The sequence below is a fragment of the Talpa occidentalis genome, unplaced genomic scaffold (assembly GCF_014898055.3).
Source record: "Talpa occidentalis isolate TD23 unplaced genomic scaffold, MPIMG_talOcc4v2.1 talOcc4.3, whole genome shotgun sequence".
In the NCBI taxonomy this organism is placed as follows: Eukaryota; Metazoa; Chordata; class Mammalia; order Eulipotyphla; family Talpidae; genus Talpa; species Talpa occidentalis.
The window spans coordinates 15,395,179-15,414,594 of record NW_023603184.1 but is presented as its reverse complement, the minus strand read 5'-3'; the positions used below and the strand labels follow the sequence as shown (position 1 = coordinate 15,414,594).

Here is a 19,416-nt window from a genome sequence, read left to right as displayed (position 1 = left end):
TGTTGTCTCCTCTCCCCACCCCATTCCCTGTGTCCCCCATTCTCCCCTCCCCCCCATTCCCTGTGTCTCCCCCCTCCCCCCAAACAGGAATCCAACTATATGAGAGCAGGTCTAAGAATATGTATTGAAAACAAGTGGAGCTCGTCAACTTGGAAGCAAGAACCTCAAGTGATTTATCAAACCAATGTTTTCAGATGATTAAAAATACACACAAACTTATGCATTAGAATCTTTCATCATTTTTTTTACTTCTTGATACACTTTGAGTACCCTCTTTAGCCAAAATCTCATGTACTATCTTCATTTTTTGAGGTGACGTAACATGTAACATTTAATCCAGATGTATCCCATATATTGGTGCTGATAAAACGGAATATAGCAGCTTCCATAATATGGTGGGAATGACCAAGGACTTTCCCTGCTTACCCTCTAGTGCAGGGGATGGCATTAGACAGTTCCAGGCAGAACTTTGGAGCTAACCCCCCTGTCTGTTTGCACTAGTGTGTGCAGTCTCTTTATCCGCCTGGCAGTGAGAGGCGAGCCATTTCTGTAGTTTTTGGCTTACATAATAAATGTTGGGATGTGTGTACACACCTAGTTTTAGAAATTTCACTAGTATCTTTATTTACTGATCCCTTATAAAATGGGAAGATGGAAGATTTTTGAGGCCTCCCTGGTGGCGCGAGGGGTTAAGCACCACACTGTGAAGCCTCTGCAGCATGACTTCAAACCCAGGCAGGCCAGGGAGCAACCCACATGGCGAAGCAGACCTCTCCTGTCTCCACACTGCTCCCCAGCAGTGTATTTCTCGGTCTGCCTGTTCTGTTCCCCACTCTGCCTCTGATGAATCCTCTCACCTCTGCCCCCGCATCTCTGGCCTGTACCCCAGCTCTTGTATGTATGCATAAATAAATAATGGGAAGATTTGTCTTCCTTGTAATAAAAATGAAAAAAAAATTATTTCTAACCCTAGGGAAAAAGACTACACACATTTATTTGCTTCCATAATAAGGAAAGGAGGCAGTTAAGATAAACATGGGAAGAAATATTTTCTGATAACTCCCTATTTTGAACAACTATGATCAAAACAATACTGGGTTTACCTTTGGTTAATGTTAGGTTGCTTTTTAGCACATGTTGGCTTTATTTTAAGAGCAATGATATCATAAGTAAAAAGAAGGATTTCTCAGAACTAAAGTTGAGTAATAAGTGAGACTGAGCAAATATATCAATAAGCCTTTATCCTGTGCTGTTTATCACACCACTTGGAAATATTAAAAGATAAAATTAAAAAAATAAATAATATTTCTAAAACAGGTCGCCCATCTCTAAAAGCAAGCAGCTAATATAACGAGCAGGCGATGGTCCCCATCAGGAAAATGCCCAGACCCAATTGCCAGCAGAGTATTGGCTATTACCATTTTTTTTTTTTTGAGATTGTCAAACAATTGTATTCTTTACATGTTTCTTTATCAAAGGTGTAATTAATGACAAAGCTACTACCATTTTTAAAATGCATACATTGGGTCCCCAAACTGAGCAAATCAAATGAAAATCATTTGCTGCCAAATCAGAACAATTCTTTCATAAGAGTGACCTTGCACGAAGTTCATTCTGGTAAATCAGTGTCAAAATGACAAGAAAAGTCAGTGTCTCATGAGGCACAGTGTATAACAAGCAAAAATCTCCAAATTTGTGTTTAGAAATGGAATGTTAAAGGGTTTTGATAAAGAGTTCAAGACCAAATTATGAAGGACATGAAACAAATTCATTGAAACATTTTGAATAAAAATATGAAGACTGTGACTTTATGCTCAATTAACAGGAAAACACAATCTTGAAGGTCAAATGTGGTAGATGATGATGATCTGATTTTTCCAGACATTCAGAAGCAAAATCAGCCATTAGAGATGTCACTGAAAGACTGGATTAGAGGAAATTTTGAATCTACACATCAACAATATCACAACTGTTGTGCTTTTTGTCTTTGCAAGAGTTACTTTCTGAGAGATTTCGAAGAAAGCATTCTCTGAAGAGTAGCTATTAAATCTTTCAAGCCCTCAAAATCAAGCCAGCCTGAGATACAGTGACCATTTCTGGACCTGCTGAGAAAAAGGGAGAATGGGAGTTAAGGAAGGCATGTGATCCTTCCTGTACACCTTTCAGTGAGGTCCCAAGCATCTAGCATCTTGCAATTCTATGGAAAATTCCAGGAAGCTGTAAGGAGCAGTGGTGTAAAAATCTATTTTAATTCAACCAGGTGGCAGAAAACACTTCAAACACATGGAGAACAATGTAGAGTATCAAATATACCAGGAACAACAATTTTTATGTTCATCTATTCAATAAAAAGTCCGTCAGTACTGGGCCCTCGGATATAAAAGAAGTAAATATAGCCCATGCCCTCTTTGTCTAAGGACGAGGAAAACTACCAACAAATGCAACACATCGTGCCCTTGGCTTGGGAGAACGAAAAAGAAGTCAGAGACAGCGACAGTGAGGAGGCATCATTTGAGCAGGGTCTTGAAGACTATGTAGGAGTTCTCTCCTTTGGGGGGAGGGAGATATCCTAGACAGAGATGATAGCACAAGGCAGAGAAATGAGAAGGCCAGATTATTTGATAAATGACTAGAGCGTCCCAAGAATCCAGAAATAGGATCCACCTGGACAAGACAAATACTGAAGTACCTTTATCCCTAGATTTTATAGAGACTAAGGTAGAGTATTAGTTACAACTCTTTTTTTTTTTTTAACAGAAATGAATTCATTTCTCATTCATTTCTCTCATTCATAAGAGAGAGAGCTTCCTCTTCTTTAACGACCTCAGGACTTCCTGCAGTCAGGCCGAGAAAGGGGTTAGAAACTGGAAAGTCAGAGGAACTCTCTTCTACTTTTTGTCTTGGTTTTATTTCTCTCCATGTCTATGTTCTATTAGTCAGAAGTCCTTTGGTCATGTGACAGAAATATAACTAAAAATAATTCTAGTCAAAAAGGAAATTTATTAGGGCCTCCCCTGGTGGCGCAGCGGTTGAACGCTGGGCTGCAAAGCTGCCCACAGCCTTTGCAGTGCCGGTTCGATCCCCAGCCACCGGCGAGGGTCCCACATGGCGCGCAGACCTCTCCTGCCGCCCGCTTCTCCTCTCAGTAGCACTTTTCGTCAGTCTGCCTGTTCTGTTCCCGGCCCTGACTCTGGTGAAGCCTCTCACCCTCCCACGCTTCTGACTGTATCCAGTGCTTGTATAAATAAATAAATAAATCTTTAAAAAAAAAAAGATATTTATTAGCTCAGAAGTGGGAAGTGCAAGCATAAACTATTACATGGATGAATCTTGAAGAGATTTTGCTGTGGGAAGTAAGATACTCATAAAAGGGCAGTTGTTGAACTCATAGAAACAGAAAGTAGACTGGTGGTTGCAGGGCCCGGGGAAAGGAATGTGGAGATGTTGTTTAAGGGCTTCATTTAGGGAAGATGAAAAAGTCCTAGAGATGTTTTGGTGGTGATAATTGTACAACAATGTGATGTCACTGAACTTACACACTTAAAATGGTTATAATGGTCAATTTTGTTATGTATATATTGACAATAAAAAGGGGGAGTCTAGGAGTGAATACAATTCATGCACAACTAGGTGCAGGGATATCATTGGGGTCCTGTCACCTATTTCACTCTACTTTCATTTTCCAAAGACTGTTAAGGGGAGGCAAAGATAGGTATTCTCATCTTAAATCATCTATAGAACTAAAAATTGCAGCCAAGAGAGAACCTCTTGCCTGAAAGTTCTAGTTGAAATTCAGAAGATGACCCTGCCATGGGGACTGAGACCCATTTCTGAACCAATCACTGTAGCCAAGGAGTTAAGTGCTTTGGTCAGCCAAGTCTGAGTCATGTGTCCAAGCCTGAGCTGGTCACTGTAGCCAGGACAGCAGAGTTCTCCGGTCGGGGCCAGCCCTACCTGAACCACAAGAACAGAGAGTGAGAGCAGGGTGATTCCCCAAACAGATCCTGGGCAGTCAAAACACATCCATCATCCATCACAGCTTCTTTTTCTACAGACCAGTTTTCTGTCTTTTCCACCAAAAAGGCAAAAGGAATATTATCACCCCCCAGCTTGTTATGCTTTATTCAAGGACTTTTAGCTCTAATTCACCATCCCTGGGAGATTCTGACCAATGCAGCCTGTCTGATTCACTGTGGGGGTGGGCGTGGCAGAGTGCTAGGGATAATATGGCCACTATAAGCCCATTTTTGTGAATGTAGGGGTAAGTTACAAGTGTTCATAGGAGCAAGGCAGATAGCTCAAAAGGAGTTTATTACAATAGATAACAGATAATTTCTACAGGAAAATGATGTAAAGAGATTGCATGAAAATAATTTTGGCTGCTAAATATAGGATGGGTTGGAGCAGGAGAATTTGATGGCCAGAGAACTAATTATAGCTACTGCAAAAAAAGATGACTCTGAAATGGCTAGCTTATGAAAATGAAAATATGGAAACATTACCCATGAAGAGTGAGATGATAAAAGAAATGCCTGGGTTGGGTGGGGTAGGATGAAGAGGATGATGAATTCATCTTCAGATGTGTTTCCTCCAAGAGGCTTGTGGAGCACCCAGGTGGAGAAGTTCAGTAGGCCAGGAGTAGTAGCTTGAAATCCAAGAAGGAGGGTGTAGTTGGAAACATATTTGGGAATCATTGGTGCACAGAGAGGGGTGTTGAAGGCACAGAGCATGTGAGATTTCACAGGCAGGGCACAGCACAATTAGAAAAGAGAGCAGAGGGCAAAACCTGCATTTAAGGGGTTGTGGCAGATAACCCAGTGTCATGCCCACATGTGCTCAGCATTCACGGTTTCCAGGGTGGCTGGGCCATCTTACTGAATCTCATCCCCTGGCCTTTCTTTCAAGTTGCATTCATTGGGGGCCAGAAATGCCAGGATTAACAGCTCTCCACTAATGACTGGTGAGTTAAAGGAGAATTATCCTAGCTTTCATGTGCTTGGTGGGAAAACGCAAGGGTAGTATGTACCACCTCACAGAGATCCTGGAGGATGAAGCACCAGTGGGCCACTGCAGTTGTCTCCACATTAATGGGGACTCTTCTTTCTTTTTCCAGTTTTACTTCTCTGCTGGCACCATCTACGATCACCTCAAATAGACACTAACACTCAAGCCTTTGTTTCAAGGTTTGCTCTGGGGGACCCCAATTTAAGACAGGGGCATAGAAGGAAGGAAAAATAAGACCATGGAGTCTAAGTGATGTGAGGAAACCAGGAGGTAATGGTTTCCTAGGAACAAGGAAAGAGAGTATTAGAGAAGAGGTAGGACTCCAGTGGAAATATTTGAGTAGTCACAGATCCAGGAGGCGGAAGCTGCAGCCTGAAATCAGATGTATCTGAGTTTCCTCTCGGCCTGCCCGGGAATCCTGTACCTGTCCACTTTAGAGATGACAAAACTGAGGCTTGTCTGGAGTCATATAACTAATGACTGATTTTCAAAGCGCTGAAATTCAAACATGAGCCTATTTGATTCCAAAGCCCATCCCTCAAAATTGCCTCCTTAGAAACCATGTATTTGGTTCAGAAGCGTATAGGGAAGTTGTAAATGAGGCTCAGTTTGGAAATAGGCTCAAAAAAGCTTTGACAAATTCCAGATGAGTTGATAGCGTGGTGAAGGCCAGGCAGGCCTACAGGAAGGGAAGAAGAGGCTGTGATGGGGGCACCCACAGGCACAGATTTCAGGTGTGGTTGAGATTAAATAGCCACACACAGAGATGAGGCCAAGGTCTTCTGGGGTCAGGGTTGCAAAGGTAAGCACATTTCATCTTATCAATGATGGTCTGTACTGGCAAAGAAATGACAGAGAAAGAGCACGGACATTAGGAAGTCTGCACTTGGTTTCTTCTTCGTCAGATTCAGGGACAGTCCCCACTTCAGCTGTGCCTGCCCAGGGAAGTTTCCACTCCCTACGTCCAAACACTACAAAACAAAGCATTGAGAGAAGCGAAAGGACTATTGGGCGAATTCTGGTTCTGGCACATAGTAGCCACCCCGCCCCTAAAAAATTTTCGTACCTTTTTTTCTGGACTTAACAAGCTAGCCCCCTGTGACTGCAGCCAAGTTTGTGTTGGGTCATCTTCCTTTCTATTCCAGAACCTGAGGCCAAACTCACTCTGCAAGATATACTGCTCAATTAGCGTGCACCTCTTAGCCTTGGCTAATTACCTCTTTTATCAATTAAAAATATTTTTCCCATTAAGCCAAGGAGTTGAGAGGGAGAAAGGAGTCTCTTCTCTATTTCTAAAGGCTCTGAAAAATCCAGCAAGATAATGTCACTGATTTGGTTAATTTCAGGTGCACATCGGCCATTCAACCTAGGTGAATTTAATGACTCAGGACAGGTCGGGCGATGAATGTCCCTGTAAATCATTTATAATTGCAAGCATAAAAATTAAAAATCAGTCTGAAGAGCAAGATAACGTAATGCTAATGACGGAGAGCAGTAATCTGAAGATAGAGGTTCCTCGCTTTAATCAAGCCCATTCGGATGACAGAGCGCTAAGCCTCCAGGGGATTGTTCTGGAAACAAAAGGCTGGGAACCTACTTCAGTCTTTAATGACTCACTATGATAAAAGAAATTAACTGAATTTTCGTATTATAATTATAAAACTTAATAGGGAATTTTTCCCCTTCATACTTTTTATTTTTCTCCTAGTTGAGATAAACCAACATACAGTCCTCCTTACAAGGATGACTTTAAAAGGCCAGTGATGTTCAGCCACTTATTTTTAATTTATTAAAAACTTGGTTAATAAATTATGTCCAGAAAGAGGAATCACAAGTGATATAACGGAAATAGTGGTTAGGAGCTTTAAGATATTTTTAAAAATCTTTACCTTATTTTCAATGTTTGTAAGATATGGTAGTCCCCAACTCAGTCAGAGTCCAAAAATGATGACCAATGAAATGTCAGATTCTTTCCTGGGGTAGTTTTCAAACCACAAATGAACACTCTCCTTCCCTTGTCTTTTCTGCTTAGTGGACACCTAATCATCTTTCCAAGTCTAATTGAGGTGAAACTTCTTCCAGGAAGCCTTCCCTGACCACTACCCTTTCTTCTGCTTTACCTAGAACTTCCCCATCCTGAAGGGCATCATTCTTCTTCCAGCTTTCCTCTGAACCTTGTACAGGAACCTAATCCTGGACTTATCACACTCATAAGCAGAGGCTTACTGTGATGTCCAACAGTAAGGTCACTGTATTCTCTCCTACCAGACTATAGGGGAGACTGTCAGGAAACCAAGATCAATTGACTTTTCAAACACTGACACATTGTAAGCATTCAAAACATACATGTTGGCTGACTATGATTTATCTAAATTCTAGGCTAAACTAGGATAAACAAGTGAGAGAGAAGTCACAAAAACACCAAGCATTTAGCACTGAAGAGTAAAAACGACCAAGGGGAGTGGATTATTACTTTTTTAAATAAACTTCTTTAAATAAATACACAATTCTTGCTCTTGATAATAAGAAACATGGGGTATTTTCTCTAGATCTTTTAAATATTTCCAGGAATCTTTGATAAAATTAGTCTTTACCTGAGCATCTGGGGTGGGATATTGGTCCATATAATTTCCTCTCCACAGGAATTGTATTAGTCATATTGTGAGGTGAATGAGTGAGGATTTTTTAGTTGCAAGCAACAGAAATGACTTCGATCAACCTAAGAGGGAAAAAAGTCAGAGGCAGATTTTGTTACTGAGAGAGTGAAGTACCTCACCAAAGCCCAGGGCAGGAGCGAGGTTGGGCTTCCAGAAGGCTGGAACTGAGAAGTGGGAAGTAACTCACCCACAGGCATGCACTCTGTCTCTCTGGTGAACCCTAGACCCTCACATCTCTCTCACCCCCCATCCAACTGGAGGACTTGTTACTGGCTTCCTCCTCAGAATTTTCAAATCAGTAGGACTGAGGAGGGGCCAAGTATTTGCATTTCCCACCCAAGCTGAGGCTGGGGCTGCCAGCCTGGGCGCCAAGTCTGAGAACCCTGGCAATTTCTGGAGACAGTTTTGGTTTTCAAAACTTTCAGGGGTCTTCAATAAATGATACTGGGAAAATTGAATATTTGCTTGCAAAAGAATAAATAAAATTGAACCCTTTTCTACAAGCCACAAAAATTTACACAAAATGGATTAAAAACTTAAATCTAGACCTGAATCCATGAAACTCCTAGAAGAAAATACAGAGGAAAGTTCCTTTGGTCTTGACAGTGATTTCAGAGATAAGACAACAAACACCAAGCAAGGGAGGGACAGAGGGTCAGAGGGAAGGGAGGTGGAGAGTTGCCCAGCTAGACTTCCTGCTTTAGGCTTGTGGGAGATGCCCACATGTCCTGCTAATAGATTCCCTTAATTAGCTTTAACAAATGGATTTGTTTTTTGCAAATAAAATATCCTGCTGTGATTAAGCTTTGGGAGGGCAGGACTGTGTCCTAGTCACGAGTGAATTGCTCAGAGCCTAGCACAGTATCAGACATAATAGTTGCTTAATGAAGATTTGCCAAATGAATACTTGGATGAGAAAGTTGTCACATGAGGGGTTTAAGAAAGTGGCAGCATTTGAGAATCCTCACCAAGTCCACTTGGAACAACAGAAAGATGAGGGTTTCTGTGGTGAAGTTAAATCTGTCATATTTTTGCTTTTTTATTAGCCAGACGCCATTGCCAAAATTTCCACAGGCCAAAGAAAACACAATGTGAGCCCAGATATTCAGATGGTTATGGTGCTCCCTTGAGAAAAAGAAATTTTGCCTCTGTGGAGAAATAAAATCCAAATTTAAAAAGAATGACCCTGAAAATGTTTCACAAAGTAAAAATAAAATCAAGTGAAAATTTTGGCATATAAATATTACAACTGAAAGGACTGCAGAAGTCCATCCAGCAATACCATTCCTTGAAGCAGTGGTTAGAAAGCTTCAATAAGGCAGTGGAAGGGAGCCTAGATGTCAGGTCTTTGGCCTCTGAAAGTAGTGTCTCCACTTTAACCATCTGCCCTTGGCAGAGTAAGTTCTTACCCTTACTCATTTCTCCACTAGTACAATTTTTAAAACACCTTTTATGATACCCATTGAAACAGTTCCCTTTATTACTTTTGCTCTCCAACCCCAGTCAAAGGTTACCCTCAGGACTGCATTTATGCATTTATAAATTGAGCACATAGTTAAGAAACAACAACCCATCAAACATGTCAGCTTCACTGCAGCTCCATTAAAAAAAAAAAGTTTTAAATGACCAGGTTACCTAGGAAAAAAAACACGCCATTTTCTACTATATTATTGCCTGTGAAACATTACAAGTGCAAAATGTAATTACCTTAATGCTATTTTTGATATCATATCAGCAAATTATACCGAGTCCCCACTGTGACACTTCTATCAGGGTAAGCATTATCCTGTTGTGAGTGTCGATCCCCAGGGAAAATGAAGTCGCTGGAACGTTTTTGATGCTCCAGCAATTAGCCACCTCAAGACTGCCAGGAAGGGCTGATTTCCAAGCCACTTATGGAATGTTTAACGTGTAAACATCTAGGACTTTTACCTCCTGTTTGTTTTTTTTCCAATTAAGCCCCAGAGAATCTTCTCTATGCAAGCAAAGAATCATTTTATATAATAAGAATTTTCTCTCTCTATTTTTCTTCTTAATCATCAGCAAATCCCCTTCGGCTATTAAAATACACACCACGAAAACTGGGAAAAGAGATAATAAGTATATATTGTGCTGAAGACTAATACCCAAAAGCCAGGAGGAGAAAAACCACACACAATGTGATATGTTAGAGGATTAGCTTTCTTCATGTTGAGCAAACAAAAATAATAACATCCAACAACCTTTGAAGGCCAGTGATTTTGCTTTCTGAAGTTCAGAAGCTTTATTAAGAGATTTAAAAGAATGCAAAACACACACACACACATATAGACATTTAAGCATTGCAAAACAGCTCCATTTACTTTGGGTATGAATATACAGTGTGCTGAAGTCAGATCCAACTTAAAGTTAAAAGAAACTGGCTAAAAATACCCCTCTGTGCATTTAAAGTACCAATATCATGCCAATTTTTAAACAATTTCTCTACCAAAATGAAGGACTCCATCCTCATTTCCTTCTTACTGAGGTTTGTTGGCAATTAACTGGAAATAGCTGTAAAATAGATGGAAGTTGTTAATATAATTCAGCTTGTGATCAAATTCTGTAAACATGAAATTTTGGAGGTTGGAGAGTATCCATAAAGACCTATTTTCCCCACAATATAAAACCAACCTCTTAGAAAAGGAACAATTGCCCCCAACTTGACAGCCCTTTCAAGCTTAACTGCAAAGATGAAAACATTAAGGGCATTTACTCAATCTTGAGCATTTCTGCATTTTCAGTGTCTATTTTAGGTAGAAAATCTTACCTTAGGTGGCCATTTCATCTGGAAAATGTAATTAATAAATCATTAGCTCTCAGCTTTGCACACTGCCTTATAAAGTGTACTAAAAAAAGAGGAAGAAAATTGAAGATTTATTCTGTACTGGTCCCTAATGCTGCCCCACATGCTTTCTTAAGTATCCCTGGATCACTAGGAAGCCCAGGTACTTGGATTTACCTGAAGAAACTTGGCCTTCTCCTCTGAGTGTAGAGAATGGTCCCTGCTCTTTCTAAACATCTATTCTTCAATCCTGGGCTCATCATATGTGGCAACCTCATAGGTTGAAAGCAGGGAGGGAGAGGCAGAGAACAGACTACCACCTCAAGGAGACTCAGGTTCTGATCAAGGCACCTTTCTTCTCCAGAGAGAAGGAGGAACTCGGTGGGGGAACTCAGAACAGAGCATTCTTAAATCAGAAGCAGATCAAACAGGTTCAAACCCAAGTTCTGAGTGGCTGTATAAACTGGAGAAAGTGACTTACTTAACCTTTCCAAACCTCAGTTCTGCTTCAGAGCAGGCACTCAACTATTGGCCGGGACTATGATTAAAATGAATTGTTAGAACAGAAGAAACAACATCTCACTCCTAGGGAACATCTCCTAATAGATTCTGATTCATCAGGCACGATCATCCCAGGGTGCTTGGTAAAAGTCGATCAGCAGGGCTAGCATATATTTTTATTTATTTTTTTTTAAATGAGGAAACTGATGCGAAGACATATAAATGACCAGACTGAGGTCAACCTGGTAACTCAACTCCCTTTAAAGTCCTGGCCAAGACTTCAAGCTCATGAAAGGCTTCACTCTTCCCAGCTAATCTCAATGTCTCTCTTACTATCCTGAAATGAGAAGAATGGTTTTAATGCTGTGTTGTATCTAAAAGATTTGTCTTTTTATCCCAGCCCCTTTTAGCCTCTAATTTGCAGTATTTACTAACTTTGCATGTGGTCCTGATTAATGTCTGAGTTCGACCATTGCGGCCGTGTGTATACCACGTTGACATGCAATTCCAATACTCCACAGCTAACTGCAGTGCTCTCTTACTTGGCTTCTGGGTTTCTGTACCTCCCTGCCTCTGACAGCCAGGTATTTGGGATTAAATCCAGTCTCAAATGTTATTTGCTCTGTTTAGTGCTTTTATGATGATTCTCTTATTATCTGCATGTGCTTCAGTGCTAATTGTACATCACAAAGGTTGTAAGCAGGCAGCTTGTGAACAAAATAGGAGAGTGGTGGATCTGGAACAAACCACGGCTCCACAGACTCCAGGCAAGCGAAGGGCCACTGGGAGAAATGCCAAAGAAAAAAGGGGAAATCTTATTTTGTAGTTTTCTGAAAACAGGGCCTTTGCTGCCTTGAGGGCGAAATGAACAGTGTCTGGGAATTCAGCAATGTGTTCTACTAAGAAAACATGTGAGAGAAAAATGAATGTTGTTCCTAAAATCCTCAGAGGGTACCCAAAATAAACCTGAATTTTCAGTCTCTAGAATCCACGTATGATTACATTCTATTAAGGTTTGAAGAAGGAACTATACCATTTAGTTATTTATTTATTTTTGGGAACTATATCATTTAACTGATGAAAATAGTCCAGTGACTTTGATGAGAGTTGACAAACCATTTTAAGCATAAAGATGAAAATGACCAAATAACAAATTCCTAATCCTGAGTTTGAACAGAAATGTACAAAATCATCCTTTTGATATTTATGTAAATCTAAGACCTCACAGGAACAATTTTGTGCCACCCCCCCCCCAAAGCATTTCTGATGGTTTAGAAATTACGAGCCCCAAAATCATGATCTCTAGTGAAATTCTCTATTACGTTCCACATAGTTTGCAAGTTATTTCAAAAGACCACATATGGCACTAAAATGCATCTATAGAAGTGTGATAAATTGCACACAGAAAACAAATTATGTAGTAGTTCTAGGCATTTTTATTAGCTTAAAAATGATTTTAGCATTGACATTTTGCACAGTATAATGAAACACAAATTATAATTAGAAAACATTTGGTGTTCATTCTTAAATTCATCTTTTGCAATTCCCACTTTTCTGACAACTGCTCAGCTGCTGGAGATGAGGGACAGTCAACCATTACCACATTTAAACTTAACTTCCCCATCAGTCTTGAGGAGCCCAGCTGCTTCCACATTTCAGGACGATTCTGCCGGGAGAAGGGGCAGATTTATATGCAGCTACTGAAGCCTAAGCTTCAGGCCCCTTCTCTCACAGGGACCCCTTTCAGACTGTGGAACTAATTTTGTGTTCTCTGTAGTACATAAATTTTACTAAATGCATAATTTACTAAATACATATATTTCTGACCCTACAAAATTGCCGCAGAGTAGAATGGATGAATAAGCATCTGAGCCAAGTCACGGCTAGCCAAGATGCCAGCCCTTCCTCAACCCATCACAGCCAGGACATAGCTGCCTGACCTTATCATGCCATAGGCGGAGACCACTTGGGGAGCAGCCGACACCAGGAGTGACAGGTCGGTGGTGAGTCTCCCCTCCCATGTTGTAAGCAAATACTAGCATAAAGGTGGTTTGATAGGATTTCTCATTTGTAAAGAACACTTTGCTAGCCCTTTGCTTTTTATATAATAAAAAATTTGCAGATCTTTCTGAAGTGAACCTTAACATGCCAAAGGAATGATTCTGGCCAATTCTGAGCAAGTTTAGGTCTTTTTAAAAATCCAGACTTGCAAAATAGCATGCAGTTTGGCTTTCTGAATAAACATCTGAAATTTTCATAGAGAAATCATATACTGTCCAAAAATGAACAATGAAAAAAAAAGCACTTAAAAAATCTTAAAATATACTATCTCTAATTGTACTTAATTTAAAATTTAATTTATGTAGCACAGTTAACTCCAAAATGTTATGCAAGCTCCATACAAGTATCTAAAATATCTGGTCTCTTTCCCATTTTATTTCTACTCAGTGATCAAAAGTTTGCAGATATCACAAAGTAATTATTTCTCTCAAGGCTGTCTAGAGTCTCTTTTTATCACTGCCTAACTACATTTCATCTTAGAGTATCATATGAATACTGCATTAGGAATATATGTGAAGAGATCTAATTTTCTTGGCCACCCTGTTTTCTCTAGGCATTTGTTAGTATTTGAAGCGACTCTCACAATAATTCTGTGAGGTAGATATACCATTACCTTCATTTGACAGTTGTAGAAACAGCTCAGAGAGGCAAAGTAACTAAATCAAGTCAATTAATCACTGAAGAAATGAATTATAATTATTAAAAAGAATTATAAATAAATGAATAAATTCTATTCACTTCCATTAACTAGACAGCTAAATCTCACAGACCATATCCATGAAGATAGTCATGAAGAAAAATGTGGAATTTGTTCCCAAAGATTAACACCTATAGCTTTATAACTCCAAAACAAAGGAAACGATGGTTTGGGGGAGATGAAGACAAGATCAAGTATAAAGATGAGTGAAAAATAAAGACTACACAGAGTAAACATTTTCTAATTCTGACCATGCACTAGCAGTAGTGTGACAAAGTGGGTTTTGCAGACAGAAGACAATGCTTTTTTTTTTTTTTTTAAACGAGCATGCTGAATTTCTTGTAGCTAAAAACCAGTGAGGTTGCTAATTCCTGCATCCTGGAAAATGTTTGTGATGCTTGAGAGCTAAGAAAGAAACAAGCACTAAATAACAACCCAAAGTAGGGGATATTCTTTGGAGAGACACTGGGCTCAACATCAGACCACATACTCCAAGGAGAAGGTGTCAGCATAAGGTCACAACAGTGTCAATCTAGAAGTAAGTTAAGATTCTTAGCTGTAAGTCAGAGATCAGGAAACAAGGTCATTTATTCCAGAAAACGATGTCACTGAGATTTCACCACAGAATTCAGTGAAGATGGAAGAGTGTCCGCCCAGTTACAAAGCTAGAAACTGACAGATTGAATGAGAAATGGACAGAGGCTAAAAACACCAAATCAAGGAAGACAGACAGTCTTTGGCAAGAGAAGAGTGGACCTTTAAAATGAATTTGGGGCATAGGGTTGATCTTAGGTCTTTTGGCATGGATAAAAAATGACAGCAGCATTGGATTTGATCTTGAGAAACAATGCCAATTCCTTATTAAACTGTCAGTCTTTCTTAGTGTCATCCTTAAAGATCTTGATTCGGTGACTGTACCAATGAACCTGAAAGCTGCAAGTTTCAACAGCCTTCCTTGAAAAGTAAACACTGGGCTCTCACCCAGAATTTCTAAAGTTTCTGGTGCCTTCCGTGCTGCATCACGCTGATTTCCCTACAAGTCACATTGAGTTGCTTACTTCGGAAATAATTTGCAGAAAACATCTAACTTTAAAACTATTTCTAACCTGCAGTGTTTTATTATTTGCATAAGTTCCTGAAAGCTGCATTAAACCTCATTTTTGAAGAATCTAGGAGAATAAATGAGTAAATGTGTAAATTAAATAAAACAAGGCATCTCTAGAATTTGATGAAGAACTTACTAAAAAACAACAATAAAAATAAGTAGCTGGTACTGATTTCCCTAGGAGCTGTGGAACAACAGAAACCATATGACTTCCAGCACTACTTTGGGGAACACTGTGGAATGGCCAAGCTGGCAAGTGGAAAAGTTATAAAACTGAAAAAAGTCTACAGCTTTGTCCCATCTATTCTCTCTCAGAGATCATTCCTGTCTCCTGTCCACATGGGCTCCTTTGGGGCTATGGAACAGTCAAGAAAAGGATTAAAACCACATCCCTCTGTCAGGAGGAGAGAATTCCTTGACTTTATAGCTCCTAGGAAGATGCACTGACTTGAAACACTCATTTGTCTACACCAAGCTCTACACCTAAAAGGCAGACTGCAGGGCACATGTGCGTGCTCAGCTGCAACGTGAGCCTGGACCAGCAGTTGAGTCACAGAATCCTGCAGTCGGTCCCTCCACGTCCTTATTTCAGTTCTGGGCAAGGAAAATATATTTACATGCAGGCCCCTCACTTCTAACCCAGGGAGGCAGTAAAACAGCAGTATCTCTCCAACAAGAACTCTAAACAGATGAAGAGCATTAAGGACACTGGTCAGCGCTGCCTATATGTATATGAGGATGCATGGATGATATGTGTGTGCATTTGCTAGGTGTTCGAGAAAGGTATGTTGGGTGAATAAATGAAATGAGGCTGGGGGGTTTTATCATGTCCATCTTCCAGAGTGGCTAAGAGAGGTTAACGGAGGTGTCCCAGGTGGCAGCAGTGAAGCCAGACTTCAAGCCCAGGAATCTCTGTGTCCCTAGGTCTGCCCATACAATTGCATGACCTGAATCCCCCACCGCCTTCTTTATAAAAGCTTTGCTTGAATGCCTATAGCATGTCAAACACTGGGCCAGGGCAAAGAGGTAAAATGATGAAGGCAGCCTTTGAGAAGGACACAGTCTGGTGAAGGAGACACACATCTGGTAACACACAGATATATCAGCACAGATATATTAGCATATGTTAAATGCTAATATAATTAATGCTAATATAATTAAATGCTAATATAATTAAACACAGATATATTAGCATATGTTAAATGTAATAATTGTGTCAGACACAAGGTATAGAAGAACACCCCTCCGTTCAAAGGGATGGGGTCAGGTGTAGAGTTAGAAGTGACTCTTGGCACTGGTGCCCATAGAAGTCTGAGTTTAGGAAAATCCTAGAAGTCATTTGTTATAGCAGCCTGGGTAAGCCCATGCTGGAGAAACTTTCCTCACCATGGGATCACTCTGGTTTCACCAATTTGGGGCGGTCCTGACAGACATACCTCAGAGAAGTATTATTTGAGAGATGTTTCCCATATCAGACTCTGACCTTTTGGGGCTGTTGGGGAGCAAGCAATTCCACCCAGAGAGGGGCAGCGAGTTTCAGGCTTCTCCTGAGTATGTCTCGCCTGTGGCACTACTCTTGGGCCAGACTATGCCTTGCTCACAGACATGAGCACAGAGTGACACACACCTCAGTTGTGTAGATTCAAGGTGCAGCTTTCTCTCAACACCTGCTGAGTCCCCTAAGACATTTTCCCCACCTGCTTCCAGCCACCTCTATTTCCTATTCCCATCCCAGAACTGTCAGAGTAAAGTAGAGGGACAGACAGGACCCCGCTCTTCAGCGTCTGAGGTGAGCTTCTTAGCCGAGGTGCAATTTTCCTGACTTTGGCTCAAGAGTGGTCATCTTCTCCAGGGGAGACATTCTTCTCCTCTCAGAAGTGAGGTATCTTTCAGAACCTCACCACATCAGGAGATCTCCACAGAAAAGTCACTAACATGTAGTTGATATACAGGTCGCAGTGTTTCCTAGCGGGGCCCTCAATGGCAGATCTCAACCATGACTCATTCACTCACCATGGAGAACTCTCTCTAGGCCAGGCTCTGGTGTACAAAGCAAATGAGACATTGTCTCTGTCCTTCAGAGCAGCACCATCCAATAGAAATACTAGGTGAGCCACATAGGGAAGCTAAATTAGCCATGTTAGCCACATTTAAAAAAAAAAAAAAAGTACAAAGATTCATGGGAAATAATGTGACTAATATTTTTATTTTACCCAATATATCAAAATAGTATAGTTTCAATATGTAATTAATAACAACAGTCATGAGTGAGATTTTTTTTGGCACTACATCTTTCAAATCCCATATTATTTCATACCTCCAGCACATCTCAATTCTGACTAGCCACATTTCTCAGCAGTCACTGGCTTTCCTGGCCACTGTTCTGGACAGTGCAGCCTTAGGGATGACAGCCTCGTGGAGCGCGAAGGTGGTTCCACAATCATTAATTTCCTTTCTATGCAAAGTGATGTTCAGAAGTTGTTCTCTCCTTACCCTGATCATGGTCCAGACTTCTCGGAGTGACTGTCCTTAGGCAACCTTCTAGCTGCACTATACCAGGCAATGGAACAGACCCAAAAGAGTAGGGCGTGGCCTGTGGTAGACATCGTTTGCCCCCTGGTAGGCCCGGAACCTGATAGCATGGCCCGCCTTGGGATTCCTGCTATAGCTAATTTTTATAAGGGGTAAAAAGAGCCTGTTGACATTCCCATATCTGAGCTACCAGCCCCAAAGACTTACACAATTGATCTCTTTGGCCAAATCCCATTCCATTATTGCACTCTCACAAATTGATTCTAATGTATAAGATGCTATGGATATTAGTAAAGTTATCAACTAGGACTGATCAGTTGCAAGTGTCAGAAACACCAACTCAAGGGCCTCCCTGATGGCGCAGGGGTTAAGTCACAGCACTATCAAGCTATCACCAGCCACTGCAGCATGAGTTCAATCTCTGGCCAGGGAGGTGACCCACATGGTGCAGCAGACCTCTCCTGTCTTCCCCACTGTTCCCCTCAGCAGTGTATTTCTGTAGATCAGCCTGTTCTGCTCCCCACTCTGTCTCTGGTGAATCCTCTCACCCCCACCCCCCACATCTCTGGCTTACACCCCAGTTCTTCTATGCATAAATAAATAAATCTTTAAAAAACAAGAAACACAACACAAATTAACTCAAGCAACATTAGTGGCCTTATCAGTCCACCCAACCAGAAGGCCCAACGAGGGTAAGTTTCAGGTAAGGTTTCATCAGTTTTACTTAGGACCTGACTTTGTACCCTTTGCACTCCACACTCTTCCATGTCGATATTCTCTTCAAGTTTCACTTAGTGGTCTCTGGCACCTGGTACAAGTCACCCTGAGATCTCAGAGTGGCTTCAATGGCAGCAGACTGTTCATGAAGACGAGCCTCTTTGCCAGTGCCCTACAAATCCTAGAATTCATCCTCTGCCATTGGCCAAAACTGGGTCACATGTTCATCTCTGAACCAATCATCACAAGTAACTACTGACTTCTCTAACAGACAAGACTGTGGCTAATCCCACCCCAACTGTCAGTTAAGAATCGTGGGGAGCGGGGAATGAATGCACCAAGGGAAAAATCAAATCCTCAGTGTTAGAAGCTGGGAGGAGATATCAGAGACACCCCAACAAATGTCCACACAACAAATGTCCATGGTTGTTACTTTATCTTGCCTGATGTGTGGAGGGTTCAATGAGGGAATTGCTGAATTTCTCTCATAGCTTCAACTGTGTCATATAATATTAATTTCAATCCCTGCAGAGAACTGGTATAATCAACTGGACTCCTTTGGATGGAGAAAATCTCCCTAGCACAATACGTATAAGAAAACAAATCCCTCATCCTGGGTGGGACCTCCTTGGACTGCTCTATTGAAAGCCTGAATGTAACCCCAGGATATTAAGACATAGACACCTCCCAGGAGTTAAAAATTACAGCCAGATTTTAGGAGCAAAGCTCAAGACTTTACAGCTCGTACTCTAAGATTACACAAGCAAAACCGGGGCCCACATGGGGCTGGCACATCTTTCAATGTCCTGTAAAGTGATTATAGGAAGCTCGTAGCATCAAATTTTCATGAAGGGTTCTTGAGATAAATTTTTCTTCAGCTCATGGTTTGCTGTGCCAGCCCCTGCTGGTGACGAGAGGGCACCATGTGCAAGGGGGTTGGTTATCCTAGGGGTAACGAAGCAAGGAATGCACTTTGAAAAAGAATAATTCTTGACACTGGAGTGTCTCTTAGTATATTTCTGCTCCACGGGGCATTACAATATCACATTCATTTGAAAGATGGAATGCTCCTCCTAAGTTTATAATCTATAGCAATGACTGTAATTAATAACCAGTGACATCCATATGGGCAGGCACTGGGTCTGCTCTGTTCACCACCACGTCCCCAAATCCTGGAACACAGTAGGTACTCAGTAAATATTTGATAGAGTGAAATTAGACTGAATTTCTTTTGTAGAAGCCAACCCATTTTAACATCCAGGCTCAGCCTGTAGACTCGGTCCCATGTCCTGATGTTCCTCTAGGGGCGTGGGATGGAGGTAAGACAGCGTAGGGGCGG

The 19,416-nt window shown here is 41.0% G+C and overlaps 1 long non-coding RNA gene across 1 annotated transcript; it reads right to left on the bottom strand.

The window, feature by feature from the left end:
* Nucleotides 1-1,363: 1,363 nt before the first annotated feature.
* LOC129146583 (uncharacterized) lies at nt 1,364-18,579 on the bottom strand. Its single transcript, XR_008553464.1, has 4 exons — nt 18,104-18,579; nt 8,630-8,809; nt 7,599-7,723; nt 1,364-2,105 (listed from the first exon to the last, which is right to left on the bottom strand). It is a non-coding gene; the product is annotated as an uncharacterized LOC129146583 (long non-coding RNA).
* Nucleotides 18,580-19,416: the final 837 nt, after the last annotated feature.